At 37.5% G+C, this 23,657-nt stretch overlaps 1 pseudogene; it reads left to right on the top strand.

Moving 5' to 3' along the window:
• Window positions 1-21,661: 21,661 nt before the first annotated feature.
• LOC129081706 (glyceraldehyde-3-phosphate dehydrogenase-like) lies at window positions 21,662-22,687 on the top strand (annotated as a pseudogene).
• Window positions 22,688-23,657: the final 970 nt, after the last annotated feature.

Consider the following 23,657-nt stretch of genomic DNA (forward strand, 5'->3'; position numbering starts at 1 on the left):
TACTTTTCTTTCATTATGAAAAAATGGCAAAAATAAGCCAGCCAGGATATATCCTACTTAGAATGTTAGTAACCAAGCTCCCTTCATTACAGCTTGAGGTGGCTGCTTCACCAAGCACATGTCTTTCAGTACTACTAAATCACTCTGGGAGCATATAATTCTGGGAGATGCAGATATATCTAATATGGATAATTAATGTTCTTCAGTTTATCAGGCATGTGTAATTGAGGCCAGCTGCTCAAATGATACCCAGAGCAACAACAAAATAAGGAGACAATGGTTAGTTTCAGGGATTACAACTCTGGAAGGTGAGTGCAGGGATACAGCTTCTGCTTCTTTAAGATTTCCAAATGCCCATGTGAGTTTACAGCTGAACAGGAAGACAGCTCTTGCCCAGTTAGAGGAACACAGAGTAAAACTAGAGAAATATCCATAGGCTCTTATCAATTATTCCCATTGGAATACCTGGTTGACCATGGCTTCTGTGAAGCAGTAGTCATATTTGTATAAAGGGATTTATACATTGCTCATAATGGAAATTAACACTGATCCAGGCCCCATCTTCCTCTCTTTTTTTAAATTAATTAATTTATTTTTCAAATACATTTGTCTCTGCCTACCCCCCACCACTTTCCCTTGCCCCCTCCCTCCCTCCCTCAACTCTTCCCCTTTGGTTTTGTTCATGAGTCCTTGCTATATGTTCCTTGACTTGGTTTCTGAACCTTCACTTCTGTTCTTTCCCATTTCATTCTCTATCTTTCATCTAGACCTATTTTCCCAACAAAAAGACTAATAATTTTATTTCCCTGTATATAGCCAGACAGTATTTATCCAATGTCATTACAAAAAAGTGCAAATAGTTAATGGTTCACAGAGACTTTCTCCCCATGACCTTGCATCCCTCACCATGATTTTTTTTTATTCTCAACCACTCTCTAGTGACACTGAATGTATTTTTTATTCCTCACACTCCCCAAAATTTTATTGTCCTGTTGGACTCTGTACATGCCATTCCCTTTACCTGAAACACTTCCTTTCCATTCTGCACTTTCTTTTTTTTTAATTAGTTCCTCAATTCTTTTTTTATTTTATTTTAATTTATTTTTTCAAATACATTTGTCTCTGCCAAACCCCCACCACTTTCCCTTGCCCCCTTCCTCCTTCCCTTCCTCAGCTCTTTCCCTTTGGTTTTGTCCATGAGTCCTTGCTATATGTTCCTTGACTTTCCCCTTCCCTTCCTTTTCCGCGCCCCCCCCCTCCTTCCCTCTTGTCTCTGTTGATTTCTTTTCCTTTCACTGTTGCTGGTCTTATTTTCCTTGCATCTTTGTATGGTTGGTTAGGTTCCACTTATAGGTGAGATCATATGATATTTGTCTTTCACCCCCTGGCTTATTTCGCTTAGCATAACGTTCTCCAGTTCCTTTTTGGTCCTGAATTCACTATCTCTGCTTTGGGAGCTGGCATAGAGAAGTCATCACCTTCAACAGGAGACTAGGTTCTGTTTGTTGTTCTTATAACTCCCAGTAACATACCTTACATAGCAGTCTTCATACTTTAGAGTCATCATGTGCATAATGTTTGTTTTGTTCACTGGACTACAAGACCCCTTAAGGCAGGATCCATGCTCATTTCTTTCACTACTGTATTCTAGAACCTTGGACAATTCTGGTATCTAGTAATAGTTCCACTAAGATTTGCTTAATATATAGATCAACAAAAGGGACATACAAGACTATTATCTGCTTCTGACAAAGCAGTCCTAATAACAAAACTATTTTTCAAGTGAGACATTTTTCTCTCCCTTGTTTAATTCTTATCAAAAAAGAAATAAATGAACTGATTTTTTTGTTGATTCTTGGATGTGACCTTATTCAGCTAATGTCCAAGTATCTTGCATAACCTATTTTTGATTGATATAGAATAATGGTTCATAGCTCAAAAGAACATCTTTTGGGGGGCTTGTTAACACAGAGATGGCAGGGTCCTATCTCATAGTTTCTGAATCACTGTATCTGCAGTGAAGCTCAAGTATTTTAATTTCTAACAGGTTCCCAGGTGATGATTATGCTCGTGCTGCTGCTCTGGAGACCACACACTGAGAACCATTGGCCTGGACATTAGATTTAGAAATCATTTAAATTCTGTAGTCTCACAGTCCTATCTTTATTATTATGAAGATCCCCATTTTATTAATCTAACAGTATGTTTTTTTTAATTTTTTGTCAAATCTTCTGTAGGGGAGGAGGATCTCAACGCAATTTGCTTATGTATTATTATCTTGCATGGTTGATTAAATAAAGGCCATCAACAAGCCAAAACATACTACACATGACCACATTGAATGCTGCAAGATCACTACTTAATTTTGACTGTTTCACAGAATTGGAGAGAGTTAGTGCTGGTTTGGATTGGAATGAAATCCTTTCTTGATCAATGAGAGTAGATGAATTTTTGTCCTCTATATTCATAGACATGTTTTGCTCTATCACAAAGTACCCAATAAACAAAAATAACTTGTTTTCTTGTTTTTTTTTAAGCCATAATAGTCTATGCATCATTAAACATTTAATTTTACTTTCTTATCCATTCAGCTACCCTATGTCTTTTGGCTGGAACATTTAAGCCATTTACATGTAAGCTGATCATGGACAGATATGTACTTAATGTCACTTTATTATTAGATTGTTTTCCTCTATTATTTTTCCTTTCTCTTCTTCTTCTTAAAGCAAGCCATTTAACATTTGTTGTGGTACTGGTTAACAAACACCTTTGGTTGTTTTTTTTCCCCCCCTCTGGGAAGCTCCTTATTTCTCTGATTTTAAATGATAACCTTGTTGGGTAAGTAGCATTGGCTGTAGGTCCTTGCTTTTCATCATCTTGAATATTTAACGCCACTCCCTTCTGGTCTGAAATGTTTCTGCTGAGTAATCAGATGCCAGTTTTCTTGAAGCAATCTCCATATTGCTTATAGTATTTGCTTTTTATTATTTTTTATTTTTTTATTTTTTTATTATTTATTTTTTCAAATACATTTGTTTCTGCCAACCCCCCACCACTTTCCCTTGCCCCCTCCCTCCTTCCCTCCCTCAGCTCTTCCTCTTTGGTTTTGTCCATGAGTCCTTGCTATATGTTCCTTGACTTTCCCCTTCCTTTCCTTTTCCCCGCCCCCTTTCCCTCCTTCCCTCTTGTCTCTGTTGATTTCTTTTCCTTTTAGTGTTGCTGGTCTTATTTTCCTTGCATCTTTGTATTATTGATTAGGTTCCACTTATAGGTGAGATCATGTGGTATTTGCTTTTTATTTTTTTATTTTTTTATTTTTTATTTTTTTATTAAGTTATTTACTTTTTAGATACATTTGTCTCTGCCTCCCCCCCACCTCTTTCCCTTGCCCCCTCCCTCAGCTCTTCCCCTTTGGTTTTGTCCATGAGTCCTTGCTATATGTTCCTTGACTTGCTCCTTCCCTTCCCTTTCCCTGCCCCCCCTTCCCTCTTGTCTCTGTTGATTTCTTTTCCTTTCAGTGTTGCTGGTCATATTTTCCTTGCATCTTTGCATTGTTGGTTAGGTTCCGCTTATAGGTGAGATCATATGGTATTTGTCTTTCGCCCCCTGGCTTATTTTGCTTAGCATGATGCTCTCCAGTTCCATCCATGCTGTTGCGAAGTTTAGTAGTTCTTTTTTTCTTTCTGCTGTGTAGTATTTCATTGTGTATATGTACCATAATTTTTTGAAACAATCATCTACTGATGGGCATTTAGGTTGCTGCCAACACTTGGCTATTGTAAATTGTGCTGCTAAGAACATATGAGGTTCTTTTGTATTGGTGTTTTGGTGTTCTCAGGGTATAGTCCCATATAATCACTGGTATTTGCTTTTTAAATTTAACTCATATAGACAATTTAATATGCTCAACATACAAAGAATCAGTTATCTTATTTGGTTTGGGTTTCCAATTTTATTTTGACCATCAACTGTCCCTTAACTTTTGAATATGCTTTGTGGAATAACTACAGGGGAAAAGCTGAAATCAAAGTAGAGGAAAACCATTCTACTATGGTTTTTGAGGACCAAGTTATCATTTAACTAACAGGTATGAAAAATATTGCTTTAGATTCCCTGAGAAGAGCTCAACTACTCAAAGAAATGTGACAACCCACTCTTATGGAAAAGCATCCTCCTCAGAAAAATCCAGGGTCTTAAAACCAGTTCACATTACTGCTCCAGCATATTTCTGACTTGTTTCCATGTAAACAGCTAGTGTAACAGGGTGCAAAACTTAATAGAACCTAAGACTCCAAGAGAGAGAGGAGATGGTGACAAAGTAGACAGAAGCTGAGCCCACTTGTTCGTGCCCCCGGCATGGATTTTCAGCTGATTTCAGCATGGATGTCCTTCTAACAAGTGACTTGAACAATCAATGGAATCTTAGCAGATATGAATTTTTGAACCAAGGAGTACAGAGGAAGCTTTGCTATTGAAGGGGAAATATCTGCATGAGTTGCCTGCAGCAGAGGAGAGAACAGAGAACAGAAAATGCAGCTTGGTAGGTCCTGCTCCTGCCAAAGTGAGGGTCCCCTGGCACACACAGGGAATCCCCAACCTTAATCGGGAGAGACCTGGGAGGATATACAGAGTCTGGGAGACTCAGGCTGCACAAACACAATGAGCAGCATGTCTATAGCTGCAGTGCTAACCGGAAGAGTCTAAAAGAGAAATTCTACCTCATAAAACTGTTAGAGGCACTGGCAGTGGGCAGCCAGCCCTGATGAAAAAAGATGTTTGGCTCTTGGGGAAATTAAGTACATGCAGTGGTTTGGAGCTGCAGCATGGGTGCCACTAGGGACTTTTTGAAAGAAGTAAGCAGCAATGTGGGTGAGCAGGGACTCCATACACATGTGCAGCCCTACTGCCAGCAGAGAGACCAGATTCAAAGTGCAGTTTGTGCTCACTGAACTCATCTGGCCAGGAAGAGCAGAAGACTGCATGACGAAGGGATTATGGAGCCCCACCCAGAGTGGCAGGCGAGCAGGGGAGCTACAGGCAGAATGGAGGATTTGGGTCTGAGCTTCCTATGAGAGCAGTGATATAGAAATGGGATTGGCAAGAGCTGAGCACCTGAGATTCTTGGTAGCAAGCAGGGCCACTAAACCCCCAGAGTACAAACCTCTGGGAAGGGGAAACCCTGCCTGTATGCCACCAGCATGATTGAAAACTTTGCAGAACAGTAAGGCCAGGCTCAAAAAACCCCTGCCAGGTGCAGATCTGCAGGAGAAAGAAAGGAGCCCTTTACAAACTTCTATCAGTTGCTATGCTAGCTCCCCCCTGGGCCATACTGCACTGAAAACAGCAGAGCAGAAAAATTAGAATTTGGTGCAGCAAGAGGTATTCAGGGTCCTGTCCAGCTTTGGCTATCAGAGATGCACTATCCGTGCCAAGCAGGAAAGATCTGATGCTTTTAGGTAAATTGACCCCTCACATGAAACAGAAAGCTAATTGATCAGAAACTACACATTATAGGAAACAATCTGAGACAGACCAAGATTTAAGGCACAGGGGTGGAGTAACACATCCATTATCTTCCCTGAGACTGGGGAGTGATCCAGGGATCCCACCCTCCTAATCACACCAGAGGCCCTCTCTGGAGGCAGGTGGAGATGGCACCTATGGTATTTTTGGAAGTTAGATAAACTACCCCTAGGCCTTATGCTGATCAAAAGCCAGTAGGGCAGAACAGCGGGGACTAGACAAGCCTGAAGGAGAAAGCCACAGACTGTGGATTGCTTGTAGTCTTGAACAGGCTGCCTAAACCTAGACTGGGACAACAGCTGACATTACCAGGGTCAGATCCTGATGGGAAAGAAAGGAAGCCAACAAGCACTGTACTGTGCTGCGGTGAATCCCACTTCATTCTTTATCATTATTTGGTATTTTTTCCTTCTGAATAGCTTTTTAACATTGTTTCTTTGTCTTGAATTTTGATCCTATAATTTCACTATTTTTTAATTTTATTTTATTCTTTATATATATGCACATTTTATTATTTTGATTTTTTATTTTAGTTTTAATTCAAATCTCATATTTTACTCTTCCTTTCTCTTCCTTATTTTTCCTTCTGTATTAATTAATTTATTTTTTCAAATACATTTATCTCCACCTTCCCCCGACCACTTTCCCTTGCCCCACCCTCCCCCTCCCTCAATCCTTCCCCACTTTGGCTTTGTCCCTGAGTCCTTGCTATATATTCCTTGACTGCCTCTTGCCTTCCTTTTCCCCCACCCACCTCCCTAATTCTTTCTTGTCTCTGTTGGTTTCTTTTTTCTTTCAGTGTTGCTGGTCTTATTTTCCTTGCATCTTTGTATTGTTGGTTAGGTTCTGCTTTTAGGTGAGATCATATGATATTTGTCTTTCACCCTCTCACTTATTCACTTAGCATAATGCTCTCTAGTTCCATCCATGCTGTCGCAAAGTTTAGTAGTTCTTTTTTTCCTTTCTGCTGTGTAGTATTCCATTGTGTAAATGTACCATAGTTCTTTGATCCAATCATCGACTACTGGGCATTTAGGTTGTTTCCAACACTTGGCTATTGTAAACTGTGTTGCTATGAACATTGAGGTGCATAGGTTCTTTTGAATTGGTGTTTTGGGAATCTTAGGGTTTAGTCCCAGCAGGGGAATCACTGGATCAAAAGGCAGTTCCATTTTCAGCTTTCTGAGGAAATTCCACACTGCTTTCCATAGTGGCTGCACCAGTCTGCATTCCCACCAACAGTGGACTAGTGTTCCCTTTTCTCCACAGCCTCGCCAGCACCTGTTGTTTGTGGATCTGTTTATGATGGCCATTATGACCGGTGTGAGGTGGTACCTCATGGTGGTTTTGATCTGCATTTCTCTGATGGCTAGTGATGCAGAGCATCCTTTCAAATGCCTCTGGGCCCTCTGTATCTCCTCCTTAGAAAAGCATCTGCCCAGGTCCTTTGCCCATTTTTTGATTGGATCATTTGTCTTCTTGGAGTAGAGTCGGGTGAGTTCTTTATATATCTTGGAGATCAAACCTCTATCTGATGTATCATTAGCAAATATATTTTCCCATATGGTTGGCTCCCTTTTCATTTCGCTGATGTTTTCTTTAGCCATGCAGAAGCTTCTTATTTTGATGAGGTGCCACTTGTTTATTCTTTCCTTTATGTCCCTTGCTTTAGGAGACATATCAGTGAAAAAATTGCTGCATGGGATATCTGAGAGTTTCCTGCCAATGTTCTCCTCTAGGACTTTGATGGTGTTGCGACTTATATTTAAGTCTTTTATCCATCTTGGGTTTATTTTTGTGTATGGTGTCAGCTGATGATCCAATCTCAATTTTTTGCCTGTAGCCGTCCAGCTCTCCCAACACCATTTGTTGAAGAGGCTGTTATTGCTCCATTTTACACGAAAAAAGATAAGTACCTAGGGATAAATTTAACCAAAGACACAAAAGACCTGTATGCAAAAAACTATACAACATTGAAAAAAGAAATTAAGGAAGACACAAATAAATGGAAGCATATACCGTGCTCTTGGATTGGAAGAATTAATATCCTCAAAATGTCCATACTACCCAAAGCAATTTATAGATTCAACGCAATCCCTATTAAGATACCAATGACATATTTCACAGAAATAGAACAGACATTTCAAAAATTTACATGGAACCATAAACGACCTCAAATAGCAGCAGCAATTTTGAGAAAGAAACACAAAGTAGGAGGGATCACAATACCAGACATCAAACTCCACTACAAAGCCACCATACTCAAAACAATCTGGTACTAGCACAAGAACAGACCCATAGACCAGTGGAACAGAATAGAAAGCCCAGAAATAATCCCAGGTCTCTATGGACATCTAATATTCGACAAAGGGGACAGAACCAACACCATTTGTTGAAGAGGCTATTATGGCTCCATTTTATGCTTCTGCCCCCTTTGTCAAATATTAGTTGCCCATAGAGACCTGGGATTATTTCTGGGTTTTCTATTCTGTTCCACTGGTCTATGGGTCTGTTCTTGTGCCAGTACCAGATTGTTTTGAGTATGGTGGCTTTGTAGTAGAGTTTGATGTCTGGTATTGTGATCCCTCCTACTTTGTGTTTCTTTCTCAAAATTGCTGCGGCTATTCGGGGTCGTTTATGGTTCCATATAAATTTTTGAAATGTTTTAGTTCTGTGAAGTACATCATTGGTATCTTAGTAGGGTTTGCATTGATTCTATAAATTGCTTTGGGTATTATGGGCATTTTGATGATATTAATTCTTCCAACCCATGAACACAGTATATGCTGACACTTATTTGTATCTTCCTTAATTTCTTTCTTCAATGTTGTATAGTTTTTGTGTACAGGTCTTTTACCTCCTTGGTTAAATTTATTCCTGGGTACTTATTTTTCTTTTTGTTATATCAAATGGTATTTTTTTTTCTGATTTCTTCGTCTACTATTTCATTGTTGGTGTAAAAAAATGCCTTTGATTTCTGAGTATTGACTTTGTATCCTGCTGTTTTGCCAAATTCACTTATTAGGTAAAGTAGATTTTTTGTGGAGTCTACAGGGTTTTCTATGTACACTATCATGTCATCTGCAAACAATGATAGTTTTACTTCCTCATTTTCTATTTTGATGCTTTTTATTTCTCTTTCTTATCTGACCGCTGTGGCTAGGACTTCCAATACTATGCTGAAGAGACAAAGGTTGTAAGAAACTACTATGAACAATTATATGCCAAGAAATTTGAAAACCTCAATGAAATGGATGAATTTCTAGAAAAGTATAATCTTCCAGCATTAAAGGGGGAAGAAGGTGAAATCTTGAACCAACCGGTAACAGCTGAGGAAATTGAGTCAGTAATCAAGAAACTCTGGCATACAAAAGCCCTGGGCTGGACAGTTTCACAGGAGAATTTTATAAAACATTTAGGGAAGAGCTAATGCCTGTCCTCAGACTATTCCAAAAAATCCAAAAGGAGGGAAGACTCCCAGACTCTTTTTATGAGGCCAGCATCACCCTATTCCCAAAACTAGATAAAGACCCTACAAAAAAAGAAAACTACAGACCAATTTTGCTGATGAACATAGACACTAAAATCAACAACAAAATTTTGGCAAATCTCATCCAGCAATACATTCAAAAGATTATTCACCATGATCAAGTGGGATTCATCCTAGGGATGAAAGGGTGATTCAATATACACAAATCAATAAACATAATACATCACATAAACAAAATGAAAGACAAAAACCACATGATTATCCTGAGAGGTGCAGAAAAAGCCTTCAATAAGGTACAGCACCCATTTATGATCAAAACACTCAGCAAAATGGGAGTAAATGAGGCATTTCTTAACATATATGAAAAACCTACAGCCAACATCGTATTCAATGGGCAAAAACTAAAAGCTTTTCCACTAAGACTGGGAACACGATAAGGATGTCTGCTTTCACCACTACTCTTTATTTCTCTTGCTGCATTTTCCCTTCATCTTGTTCTTATTTTTGTTTTAAATTTAAATTTTTTCCTTTCTATTCCTCAATCTTACTATTTCTCCTTCCTGCATTCTCTCAAAATCATCTTTATTTCCTTTAGTCATCTCATATTCCTTTTCCCTTTCTTATAATGCCCTTATTTTTATTCTACCTTTATTAATATATGCTTTACTGTCTTTGATATTGAGGTTGTTGTTACATTTCTACAATTTTATCCCTAGTTGCTTATTATTTTTTTAAATTTTAAATCTCATATTTTACTCTTAACCTGTCCTACTCCATTTTGCCTTACCCCCATTATTCTTATTTTCATTTCAAATTTTATTTTCTCTCTTTTTTAACCTGGTTTGTCTTATGCTTATTATTTCTCCTCCTTCTTTCTTCTCAAAAGCATCTTTCTGTCCTTTAGACAGTTCACAATTTTTTTCTTATTTTATCTTTCTTATAATATTATTATTCTCTTTCCACCTTTATTAATATTTGTTCATATGTGGTTGGTATCACTGTGGTGGTTGATTTATTTTCAATTTGTTTTATATATTTTCACTATTTTTTCCTTCAACTCTAATATTGTACTCTTCCTTTGTCTTACTCCATTTTGCCATTACCTCTCTATTTTATTTACATTGTAAATTTTATTTTCTTTTTCTTCACTTTGTTACTATTCCCTTCTCTTATTATTTCTCCTTCGTCTACCATTTCAAAATTCCTTTTCTATTAGTTACCTCATATTCTTTTTTAATTTCCTATAATATTCTTATTCTCTTTCCAACTTTATTAATCTTGTCTCATTTGTTGTTGATGTTGTGGTGTTGGTGGGGGGTGATTTTGCTGGTGTGGATTTTGTTTGCTGAGTTATTTTGTTTTGTTCAAGAAGCTTCTATACAACAGCATACAGGATGTGGTGGGAGTTGTAATTTTCAGTCAGCCAGCCTGACAGGAGAACCCACAAAAGAATGAGTCAATAACAATCAAAACCTAAGTACAATAAGAGAGCTCACATAAATTGCATAAAGGGAACCCTTAGAGTGTCCAGCCCAGGAGCTCAAGAAGATTGCACCACTGAATCCCTGATCTCCTACCATAGAAGGCCACCCCATGAATCATGTCCATCTAATATGCAGAAACAAACAAAAAAAAAAAACAAAAAATGGGGAAACAAGGAAACAATCCTCAATCAAAAAGAAGGGAGGAATCCCCAGAAAGAGTGCTAAATGAAATTGAGGAAAGCAATCTATCAGACATTTAGTTCAAAGTAATGGTTCTAAGGATGCTAAAGATACTCAGTAAGAACTACAAGGAACTTAATGGGAACTACATCAGCATGAAAAAGGCCATAGAATCTGTGAATCAGAGCCAGAAGGAAATGAAGAATACAATATCTGAAATGAGGAGTACACTAGAAGGAATTAAAAACAGAGCTAAATGAAACAGGATCAAATCAGCAAGTTTGGAGACAAGGTAGAAAAAAAAACAAACAAATCAGAGCAACAAATCAGAAAAAGACTAAAAGAGAATGGAGATTGTTTAAGGGAGCTGCAGGATACCATGAAACATAACAATATTCACATAATAGGGATTCCAGAAAGAGAAGAAAAGGAGCAAGGGGGAGAAAATCTATTTGAAAAAATAACAGAAAACTTCCCTAACTTGGTGAGAGAAAAAGTCATGCAAGTTCAGGAAGCACAGAGGGCCCCAATCAAGATGAACTCAAAGAGGCCCACTCCAAGACATATCATAATTAAAATGGCAAAATTTAAAGACAAAGAGAGAATTTTAAAAGCAACAAGGGAGAAAAAGCCAGTAACATATAAATGAGCTCCAACAAGGCTGTCAGATGATTTCTCAACAGAAATACTACAAGCTAGAAGGGAATGACATGAAATATTCCAAGTAAAAAAAAAAAAAGCAAACACCTGCAACTATGATCCAGCAAAAAACTCACTTAAAATGGAAGGTGAAATAAGGAGCTTCACAGACAAAATAAATAAATAAATAAATAAATAAGAAAAAGAAAAAGGAAAAACGGTTAAAAGAGCACATCTCCATGCAACCCTTTATTGCAAAAGATGTTAAATGGACTGTTTTAAGAAGATGAAGAAGGGGTAGAGAAGGAAAACAGGCACAAAAGCAAAAAATGGAAAGAATAAATACCTCTCAATAATAAACTTAAATGTTTATGGATTAAATGCTCCAATCAAAGACACTGGATAATTGAATGGATGAGAAAACAACAACCCACATATATGTCTACAAGAGACCCACCTTGGAACAGAAGATATATACAGGCTGAAAATGAAGAGATGAAAAATATATCCCATGAAAATAGACATGAGAAAAAGCCGTATTTATATCAGGAAAAATATACTTCATATCAATGCTATAACAATAGACAAAGGTCACCATATAATACTTGAAAGGCTTGTCCAATAGGGGAATATAACCATTGTAAACATATATGCACCCAACATAGGAGCACCTAAATACATAAGCATCTTGGAGGGCTTTAACAAAGAAATGGCAGCAATACAGTCATCATAAGGGATTTTAACACCATGCTGTCAATAATGACTAGATTGTCCAAACAAAAAATCAGCAAAGATGTTGTGACATTGAATGACACCTTAGATCAAATGGAGTTAATTTATATTTACAGAGAATTTTATTCCAAAGAAACAAAGAAAAATATGCATTATTTTCAAATGCACATGAATGATTTTCAAAGACAAACCACATGGTAGGACACAGAACAAGCCTCAACAAATTCAAGAAAATTGAAATCATATCAAGCATCCCCTTGAATCACAACAGTTTGAAACTAGAAACCAAACACAAGGAAAGAATTAAAAAACAGTCAAATTCTTGGAAAGTGAACAACATGTTATTAATTAATGATTTGGTTAACGATGAGATCAAGGAAGAAATCCAAGAGTACCTAGAAACAAATGAAAATGAACACATAATAACCCAAAATATATGGGACACAGTGAAGGCTATCCTATGAGGGAATATCATAGCAATAGAGATCTACATAAAGAAGATAGCAAAATCTACCCTGGATGGTTGGCTCAGGGGATTGAATGCTAGCCTGAAAAACAAAGGGTTGCCGGTTCAATTACCAGTCAGGGCACATGACTGGGTTGCAGGCTAGGTCCCCAGCAGGGGACACTCAAGAGGCAACCACACATTGATGTTTCTTTCTCTCTTTCTTCCTCCCTTCCTTTCTCTTTAAAAATAAATAAATAAACTATTTTTAAAAATTTAGAATAGATATTAACAAAATCAATAAACAATCTAACCTTCCATCTAAATGAACAAGGGAAACAACAGTAACAACAACAACAAAACCCAGAGTGAGTAGAAGGAAGGAAATAAGATCAGAGCAGAATTAAATGACATAGAGACTAAAAAATACAATTCAAAGGATCAATGAATCCATGAGCTGGTTCTTTGAAAGATAAAAAAAAAATGGAAAAACCTTTAACAAGAATTTGAGAGAGAGAGAGAGAGAGAGAGAGAGAGAAAGAGAGAGAGAGAGAGGAGACCCAAATAAATAAAATAAAAAATGAAGCAGAAGTGAGAACCAAGATGGTAGAGGAGTGAGTGGAAGTCACAATGACCTCTCCCCAGGACCAACCTGGAATTACAGCTAAATTGTGGGAAAAATCACCCAGAACAAAGAACTGAACTATAGCAAAAGAGGAGTCTTACAATCTCAGACAGACTGGTAAAGAGGGCAGAAGAAGCTCAATAAGGCAGGTGGAGCACCCACAGGTGGCAGCACCAGACAGATATTGAAATGACCAGTTGAATCCCCCTGAGAAAAGTGGGGTCTAAACCATAAAAGGAGGTCTTCAGCCTCCAGCAGCAGAACCCAAAAAGTACACAGATAATAGCCAAGCTGTGAAAAGTGACAGGGTGCTCTCTGCAAGAGACCGGTGGCTGGGGATGCAAAGATCTATTTAAATGGCCAACACATAAATTTTTATTTGCAGCCACTTACCCAGGGCTCCAGCAAAGGTGGAGGCAGAGTGGGCTGGGAACACCTAGGGAGAGGCTGGGGAAGGAATGTTTGGCAGAGAACTGAGAGAATAGCCATAGGTATCCCAGGGTTGATTCATCTCCAGATGGTAGCAGCCATCCTGCTCAGGTGAACATTACCCTAAGCATCAACAGTGTCAGAAGACCCAATAGCCCCACCCACAGGAAGGCCTTGGCCCTGCCCTGTGGTGTCTCTAAACCAGCCTGCAGAGAGAAGATTGACTAGATTAACAGCTAAAGGAGACAGTCAATGACAGTAGATTCCTGGAAGTCTCAGACAGAATCCCTAAGGTCAGACAGCATCAACATCTGCCATCATCAGAGGCAGAACCAGAAGAAAAAAAAAGAGTGGTCTCCTACTATAAGGGTTAATGCCACAAAGTGAGAAAATCAAAACAGATAAATTTAAGAAGCAGAAGCAAAAAAGAAGAGTCTCACACATAATGGGAAAACAAAGAAACATCCCCCAGTTGAAAGGAAAGGAAAAATCCCCAGAAGGAGGACTTAATGAAAAGGAGGCAAATAAACTATCAGATATTGAGTACAAAACAATGGTTCTAAGGAAACTCAATGGGCTCAGTGAGCTTAGAGAGAATTACCAAAAACTACAGGGAAACTATGAGGAATTTAACTGCAAACAATATCAGCATTAAAAAAGGACATAGAAACTATCAGTAAGAGACAAGAGCAAGTGTAGAATACAATTTCTGAATTGAAGAACACAGTAGAAGGAATCAAAAGCAGGTTCAATGAAGTAGAGGATAGAATCATTGAACTGGAGGATAAGGTAGAAAAAAGCTCCCAAAAAGAGCAAGAAAATGAAAAAAAGAAGACTCAGAATGAATGAAGAGGCATTTAAGGAAATGCAGGACAACCTGAAATGTCATAATATCCATATAATAGAAATACCAGGAGGAGAAGAAGAGAAGGAAGGGATAGAGAACCTGTTTGAAAAAGTAATGATGGAAAACTTCCTTAATTGGAAGAGAGAAAAACTCACACAAGGCCAGGAAGCACAGAGGGTCCCATTCAAGAGGAACCCAATGAGGCTCACTCCAAGACACATCATCATTAAAATGGCAAATATCAAAGACAAACAGAGAATCCCAAAGCAAGCAAGGGAAAAAGAGGTAGTAACATACAAGGGAGCCCCAGTATGGCTAGCAGCTGACTTCTCAACAGAAACACTACAAGTCAGAAGGGAGTGGCAAGAATTATTCCAAGTAATGAAAAGCGAAGACCTGCAACCAAGACTGCTCTATCCAGCAAAGCTCTCATTAAAATGAAAGGTGAAGTAAGGAGGTTCCCTGAAAAAGAAGGTTAAAAGACCACCTCCACCAAACCAGCACTGCAAAATATGCTGAATGGATTGCTTTCTGATGAAGAAAAAGAATCTGTGAATATCTAGTTCCTTTCACAGTCACCAACACTTGATATTACCAATGTTTTTAATACTTAGTAACCTGTAATTGTGACTTAGTAATTGTAACTTAGTAATTGTGACAATGATGTATTTTAATTGTTCCTTTACTATTTGTTGAAACTAAACCTGTTTTTGTATATTTCTTGCCTATTTTTATTACTTTAAAAAAGCTTTAAATGACTTTTTGGTATTCTTTATCCATTCATTGATTAAAGTTTTGTAGAAATTTGCCCCCCCCCCAAATAAAAACATATTAACTTTGTTTTAGATGTGTTGCAAATAGTTTCCTATTCTATTACTTGTCCTTTAACTTTTTTAAAGGTATGTTATAGACTTAAATGTTTAATATAGTCATATTGTCAATATTTACTTTATAGCTTCTGGGTTTGAATATGTTACTTCGGGGTAAGAAAAATATTATTTTGAATTTTCACCAAAAACTCCTTAGATTTTATATATGGATTTTTAACTCACCTGAATGTATCTTGTATAATGTGTGAAATAGGGCTCAATTTTTGTTTTATTACAAGTAATAGTGGTCCATGCGCCTTATTTGTTGAATAAGCCTTGTTTTCCCCATTTATTTGAAATATCAATTTAATCATATATTATATAGTGATATGTGTGTGTATACATATTTGGTCCTTGAACGCTCATTATATTTCATTATCTACTCGATTATTTCTGTGCTCATGTTATGTTGTTTTAATTGCTGAGACCTTGTAATGGAATTAAATTTTTAAATATTTTATAATGGATCTTGACATTAAAAAAGTAAATAAATATAATCAATCTGTTTTTGAAAGAAAGAAAGAAAGAAAGAGAAAGAAGGAAAGAAAGAAAAGAAAGGAAGAAAGAAAGAAAGAAAAAAAGAAAGAAAGAAAGAAGAAAAGAAAAAGAAAGAAAGAATCTCCTACCTTTTGTGAGGTCATGGATGGAACTGGAGGATATTATGCTAAGTGAAATAAGACAGTCAGTGAAAGACAAATACCATATGATCTCACCTATAAGTGGAATCTATTCAACAAAATAAACTAGCAAACAAAATAAACCATAGGCATGGAAACAAGAATCAGATTGAAAGTGAGCAGAAGGGATGGGGAAGGAGGACAATGGTGGAAAGAAGGAGAAGGGACTAAACAAGAGCATGTTTGAAGGACCCATGGATATGGACAACAGAATAGAAATTGACTGTGGGTGAGGGGGGCAGAGTGGGATGGGTGAAGGAGGAAAAGGGGAAAAATTGAGACAACTGTAATAGAATATATATCATTTGAAAATAAAAAAATAGAAATGAAAGAGAAGTAACAACTTATACCACAGAAATAGAAAGGATGGTAAGAATTTACTATGAAAACTACATGCTTAGAAATTTAACAGTCTAGGAGAAGTGGATACATTTCTATAAACCCACAAGCTTCCAAAACTCATTCAGGAAGAAACTGAAAGCCTGAATAGACCAATAGGAACCAGTGAAATTAACACAGTAATCAAAAATTTCCCAACACACAAAAGCCCTGGACTGGATGCCTTCACAGATGAATTTTACTAAATATTCAGAGTCCTAACACCTATTCAACTCAAACTATTCCAAAAAAATTCAAGAAGACTAAAGACTCTTCAACTATTTTTTACATGACTAGTATTATTCTATCCCCGAACCAGTGAAAGACACCAAAAAAAGGAGGAAAATACAGGCCAGGATCTCTGCTGAACCTAGATGCTAAAATCTTCAACAAAATATTGGCAATCCAGATCCAACAATACATTAAATATATCATATACCATAATCAAATGAGATTTGTATCTGTGATGTAAGGATGGTACTGGTACAATATTTGCACATCAATAAACATAATACACCATATAAACAAATGAAATACATAACCATATGATCATGTCAATAGACACTGAAAAAGCATTTGATAAGATATAAAGACTCAGCCAACTGGGAACAAAGGGAACATACGTCAGCATAATAAAGACCATATAGAAGAAACATACCACCAACATCGTACTCAGTTGGCAAAAACTAAAAGCTTTTCCCTTAAGTTCAGGAACAAGACAAGAGTGCCCACTTTTACAACTCTTATTCAACATAGTACTGAAACTTCTAGCCACACGACAAGAAAATTAAATAAAAGTCATCCAAATTGGGAAGGAGGAAGTAAAACTGTCATTATTTACAGACAATGTGATAGTGTACATAGAAACATCTATAGTCTCCACAAAAAACTACTCAACATAATAAATGAACTTGGCAAAATAGTGGGATACAAAATCAATATTCAGAAATCAATGGCAACTTTGTACACCAACAATGAACTATGAGAAAAGAAAACTAGGAAAAATTTCAGGTTTATAATAGCAAAAAAATAAACAAAGTGCCCAGGAATAAATTTAACCAAGGGTTAAAAGACTTGTACTTGGAAAACTGTAGAACCGTGAAGAAAGAAATTGAGGAAGATACAAATAAATGGAAAAAATATACTGTGTTAATTGATTAGAAGATTTAACATCATTAAAATGTTCATACTACCCATAGCAATTTACAGATTCGATACAATCCCTAGTAAAATACCACTGGCATATTTCACTGATCTAGAGCATATGCTCCAAAAAATTTATATGGGACCAAAAAAGACCCTGAATAGCCTCAGCAACCTTGAGAAAGAAGAGTAAAGTTGGAGATACCACAAAACCTGACATAAAACTATACTACAAGGCCTCTGTAATCAAAACACCCTGCTACTAGTAAAAGAATAGACACATAGATCAATGGAACAGTACAGAGAGCCCAGAAATAAACCCATATATCTTGTTCAATCAATATTTGACAAAGAGTATGCATAGACAAACAATGGAATAAAAATAGTCTCTTCAATAAGTTGTGTTGGGAGAACTGGACTGGTACATGCAAAAAAAATGAAGTTACATCACCAACTTACACCATACACTAGAATAAACTCAAAATGGATAATATATTTAAATATAAGTCATTATACCATAAAATTCTAACAGAAAACATAAGTTGTAAAGGTTCAGACATCCCACATAGCAACATTTTTGCCAATATATCTCCTAGGCCAAGGAGAATAAAGGAAAAATAAATAGGACTACATCAATTTAAAAAGCTTCTGCATGACTAAAGAAACAATAAGTAAAACCAAAAAGGAATGAACCATATGGGAAAATATATTCGCTGATGATACCTTGGACAATGGTTTGATCTCCAAAATATCTAAGGAATTCACAGAACTCCACTCCAGGAAGACAAGCAATCCAATTAAAAAATGGGCAAAGGACCTGAACAGACGCTTCTCCAAGGAGGACATACAGAAGGGCCATAGACATATGAAAAAATGTTCAACATCACTAGCTATCAGAGAAATGCAAATTAAAATCACAAGATGCCACCTCCCACTGGTCAGAATGGCCATCATTAATAAATCAACACTGTTGGTGGGAATGCAGACTGGTGGAGCCACTCTGGAAAACAGTATGGAACTTCCTCAAAAATTAAAAACAGAACTGCCAAGGATCAGGAGAGAGCAACAGGGAGAAATTGGGACAACTGTAATAGGAAAGAAAATAAAACAAAACAAAACAGAACTGTCTTTTGACCCAGTGACTCCACTGCTGGGAATATACTCTAAGAATCCTGAGACACCAGTTCAAAAGTACTTATGCATCCTTATGTGCATAGCAGCCTAAGTGCCCAACAGTCCATGAGTAGTTCAAGAAACTCTGGTACATTTACACAGTGGAATATTACACAGCAGAAGAAAGAAGGAACTCCTACCTTTTGTGACACCATGGATGTAACTGGAGAATATTGTGTTAAGGTGAAATAAACCAGTAAGTGAAAAAGCAATACCATATACCATATGATCTCACTTATAACAGGAATCTAATGAACAAAATAAATTAATAAGCAAAAGAGAACCAGGGGCATGGAAACATGGAACAGTCTGACAGTGACCAGAGGGTATGGGGGAGGGGAATATTTATGGAAAGAATGGGAAGGGACTAGTCAAAGAACATGTATAAAGGACCCATGGACATGGTCAACAATGTGGGGTTTGACAGCGGGAGTAATGGGTGGGCTGGGTGGAGGAAGGCAATGGGAGAAAAATTTAGAACAACTGTAATATAAAAACTATTAAAAAGAATTTTAAAAGGGGACAATGGTGGAAAGAAGGAGAAGGGACTAGACAAAGAACATATATGAATGACCCATGGGCATGGACAACAGAGTGAGAAGTGACTGTGAGAGTGTGGGGTGGGGGTGGGGTGGGTGGGGAAGGGTAAAGGGGTAAAAACTGAGACAACTGTAATAGAATAAACATGATTTATAAATTTATTTTTTAAATATACTTTATTGTTTATGCAATTATAGTTGTCCCATTTTATTTCTCCCTTTTATTCCCTTCTGCTGTGCACCCTCTTCCCATCAGCATTATCCCTCCCCACTTAGTCCATGGGTCATACATATAAGTTCATTGGTTTTTCCATTTCCTATACTATTCTTTTTTTTTTTTTTTTGCTTTTTTGAAGTTTAAAAAAATAAAATAAAATTTAATTTAATTAAAAAAAGAATTAAAAAAAAACTAAGAATCCTAAAATTCTCCAATCCTGCATGTGAAATCATAAGATTCTTTGAGTGCTCCTTAAAGGTGAGTTTCCTCAGTCCCAAAAGGAAAGCCACCAATGGTTAACTATTAGGTGATAGTCACCATTGCACAGATAAATAAATTGGAAAAGGTGTAGAAAGATAAGCACTGATGTGAAGGGAGCAATCCTGGGTTTATATCTGTCAGGTACCATCTGAGCAGCTTTGAGGAAGTCATTTAACATTCTACACTCACCAGTATATTTGCTATATAATTGGTAAATTTATAACTTTGTTAGTATGAATTAATTGCTGAAGTGGATGTCCATGAAACAACCAAGTGCCACATGCTTCTATATATAGTATTTCATTTAATCCTTACTACACCTTGGGAACAAATATTAGTAGCTTAGTGTCTACAGTCTTTGTAAGACATTAAATGTATTAACTGATTTCTTTTCAAAATAATTGAAAGAACTAACATTAATAGGCTTAATATTATAAAGGTATATTATATTGTATATATGTGTATATTTTAAAATAGGCAATGTCAACTCCCAGATGATTAATGCTAGGAAAGAAGAAGAGTGTATGAGGAGTTCAGTTGCCTTTAAGACAACTTATAATAAATTTAAGATAAAATAAGATCTTGGAAAATATTATAATTATGAGAAAACCAGCACAATATTTACATTGGAAATTGAGGTTCATAACTTCAGCAATAGAACCATTAAAGAATCATTAAAGACATTCAAGTATAAAATAAACATTATTTAATAGCTTATTCTTTCCTAAAAACTTAAAGAAAGTGGTACATATTTCTACTACTACCAGCTTGCACTAGATGCTTGTTTCTAGTGTAAGAACTTGAAAGCTAATATAAGCAACAAATCTGAGTTTTTTGCATAAAACAGACTGATGCCTTCCTGGGATCTCATTAGAGGCATGAAACTTCACTGTGAATCTTGGAAATAGTTCCTATGACTTTTTTTCTTGCATGACTATTCTTTTTTCTTCAAGGTAATACAAATACAAATAAAAACTCTATTAAATAGTCAAGGATCAACTTCATTGTCTATTTAAAGCATGCATATATCTGTGTACAGAGATATATTCCTGGTGTATATCGATATATGGTAACATCTGGATGAATGCCATATGTTAACAAACATTTTATTATAAATGGGGAGTTATAGGAAGTTTACATTCTTCCTGGTTACCCTACTGTCTCTTTTTGACTCTGCCCTTTAGCTCACCTACACCTCCATCAGAATGTACATAGCCCAAGTGAAAGTAATGTAAACTCAAAACCATCTGCTTTTTGCTAGGAGTTTTGGTAAATGGAGTGAGAAAGAAGACAGTCACATCACATGAACAGAAATGCAGGTTCTGACTTAATGTGGGGTTTGCTTACTTGCTTTTGTTTTCCTGATCCATGCTGTTAACTATTAATATCACAATGTGTCTCAAGCAGTATGAATTCACATGTGATTGCAGGGACTTACTGAAAAAGCACACATCATGTTTCCAAATTAATGAAAGTTTAATATAACTGAGAAACTGACTGGAGATCACATATGAATAGATAGAAAACAGCTTCTGATTTTCACAGTCCTTTTGAAGGAAATTATGAGTCAGTGAGGCCATAACCAGTTTCAAGCACTGAGCATCAGTAGTGACTATGCTGGACCAGCCGTGGGAGGTCCAAGACAGCCAGTTGGCTTAAGTGTCATTAGGGCAAAGAGATTCTGTTCCTCAACATCTTAAATCTGTCGACTCACTCTAGCAGAATCTAAGGCCTGTTCACCCAAGTTCTATTTAATTTTCTCCTTACCACCATCTTGGTTTACATACATTATTACAAAACAGAGTATTTTTGTTGTTACCTTGATTTACCATTTCCATCCATTTATCTAACTTTTTCGTTCAGAGTAAATTCTATGATTATGGTTGCGAACTGTTCAAAACTTCTCAACTATCATGGAACCTTTAATATACACTATTCCACTCTCTGCTCCTCTTGTTCAACAGACAGCCACATCTTCCTGCACAGTGCCAGCCTCAACACTGAGACAAGATGGTGAAGATTGGAGTGAACAGATTTGGCCGTATTGGGCACCTTATCACTAGGGCTGCTTTTTACTCTGGCAAAGTGGATGTTGCCATCAATGATCTTTTCATTGACCTCAACTAAATGGTCAACATGTTCCAGTATTATTCTACTCATGGTAAGTTCAAAGGCACAGTCAAAGCTGAGAATGGGAAGCTTGTCATCAATGGAAAGTCCATCTACACCTTCCAGGAGTGAGATCCCGCCAACATCAAATGGGGTGATGCTGGTGCTGAATATGTTGTGGAATACACTGGTGTCTTCACTACCATGGAGAAAGCTGGGGCTCACTTGAAGGGTGGAGCCAAGAGGGTCATCATCTCTGTCCCTTCTGCCAATGCCCCTATGTTTGTGATAGATGTGAACCATGACAAGTATGACAACTCCATGAAGATTGTCAGCAGTACCTCCTGCACCACCAACTGTTTGGCCCTCCTGGCCAAGGTCATCCATGACAACTTTGGCATTGTGGAGGGACTCATGACCATAGTCCATGTGATTATTGCCACCCAGAAGGCCATGGATGGCCCCTCTGGGAAGCTGTGGCATGATGGCAAAGGAGCTGCCCAGAATATCATCCCTGTTTCTACTGGCACTTCCAAAGCTGTGGGCAAGATCATCCCTGATCTGAATGGGAAGTTAACTGGCATGGTCTTCTACATCCACACCCCCAATGTCTTGGTTGTGGATCTGACCTACCCCCTAGAGAAAGCTGCCAAATATGAAGAAATCAGGAAGATAGTGAAGCAGGCATCAGAGGGGCCCCTTAAGGGCATCCTGGGCTATACTGAGGACCACGCTGTCTCCTGTGACCTTAACAGTGACACCCACTCCTCCACCTTTGATGTCAGTGCTGGCACTGCCCTCAATGACCACTTTGTCAAGCTCACTTCCTGGTATGACAATGAATTTGGCTACAGCAACAGGGTGGTGTACCTTATGGTCCACATGTGTCCAAGGAGTAAGAGCCCCCTGGACCACCAGTCCCAATGACAGGAAGAGAGACCCTCAGTTCCTGGGGAGTCTTTAACCCAAATCCATCCCTGAACACACTGAGAATCTCCTGACTTCCAGTTTCCATCCATTTATTTATTTTTTATTGTTCAAATACATTTGTCTCAATTTTCCCACCACCACTTTGTCCTGCCCCCATCCCCCACATCCCTCCTGAATCCCTTCCCACTTAGGCATTGTTCATGGGTCCGTTATGAATATTCCTTGATGTGACCTTTCTCTTCCCTTTCCCTGCCATCCCCTCCCTCCTTCCCTCTTGATTCTGTTGGTTTCTTTTTTCTTCCAACATTGCTGGTTATATTTTCCTTGCTTGTTTGTTTTGCTAATTAGGTTTTACTTATGGGTGAGATCATATGGTATTTGTCTTTTAACCCTTGGCTTATTTCATTCAGCAAAATGCTTTCCAATTCCATCCATAGTGTCTCAAAAGATAGTAGTTCTTTCTTTCTTTCTTCTGCATAGTATTCCATTATGTAAATATACCATAGTTACTTGATCCACTCATTTAGTGGCAGGCACTTAGGTTGCTTCCAGCACTTGACTTTTGGATATTGTGCTGCTATGAACATCGGGGTGCATAGGTTCTTTTGAATTGGTGTTTTGGAATTCAAGGGTTATAATCCCAGTAGTGGAATGGCTGGGTCAAAAAGCAGTTCCATTTTTCACTCTTTGGGGAAATTCCAAACTGTTTTCCACATGGCTGCACCAGTCTGTATTCCCACCAATAGTGTACTAGGGTTCCATTTACTCCACAGTCTCACCAGCACCCATTGTTTGTTGGTCTGTTTTTAATGGCCATCCTGACCAGTATGAAGTGGTATTCTCATTGTGGTTTTAATTTACATTTCTCTGATGGCTAGTTATGTTGAGCATCTTTTCATATATCTCATGGCCCTCTGTATCTCTTCCTTGGAGAAGTGTCTGCCCTTGTCCTTTGGCCATTTTTTAA

The sequence above is a fragment of the Pteronotus mesoamericanus genome, unplaced genomic scaffold (assembly GCF_021234165.1).
Source record: "Pteronotus mesoamericanus isolate MK-2021 breed Mesoamerican mustached bat unplaced genomic scaffold, CSHL_Meso_final scaffold_118, whole genome shotgun sequence".
Lineage (NCBI taxonomy): Eukaryota > Metazoa > Chordata > Mammalia > Chiroptera > Mormoopidae > Pteronotus > Pteronotus mesoamericanus.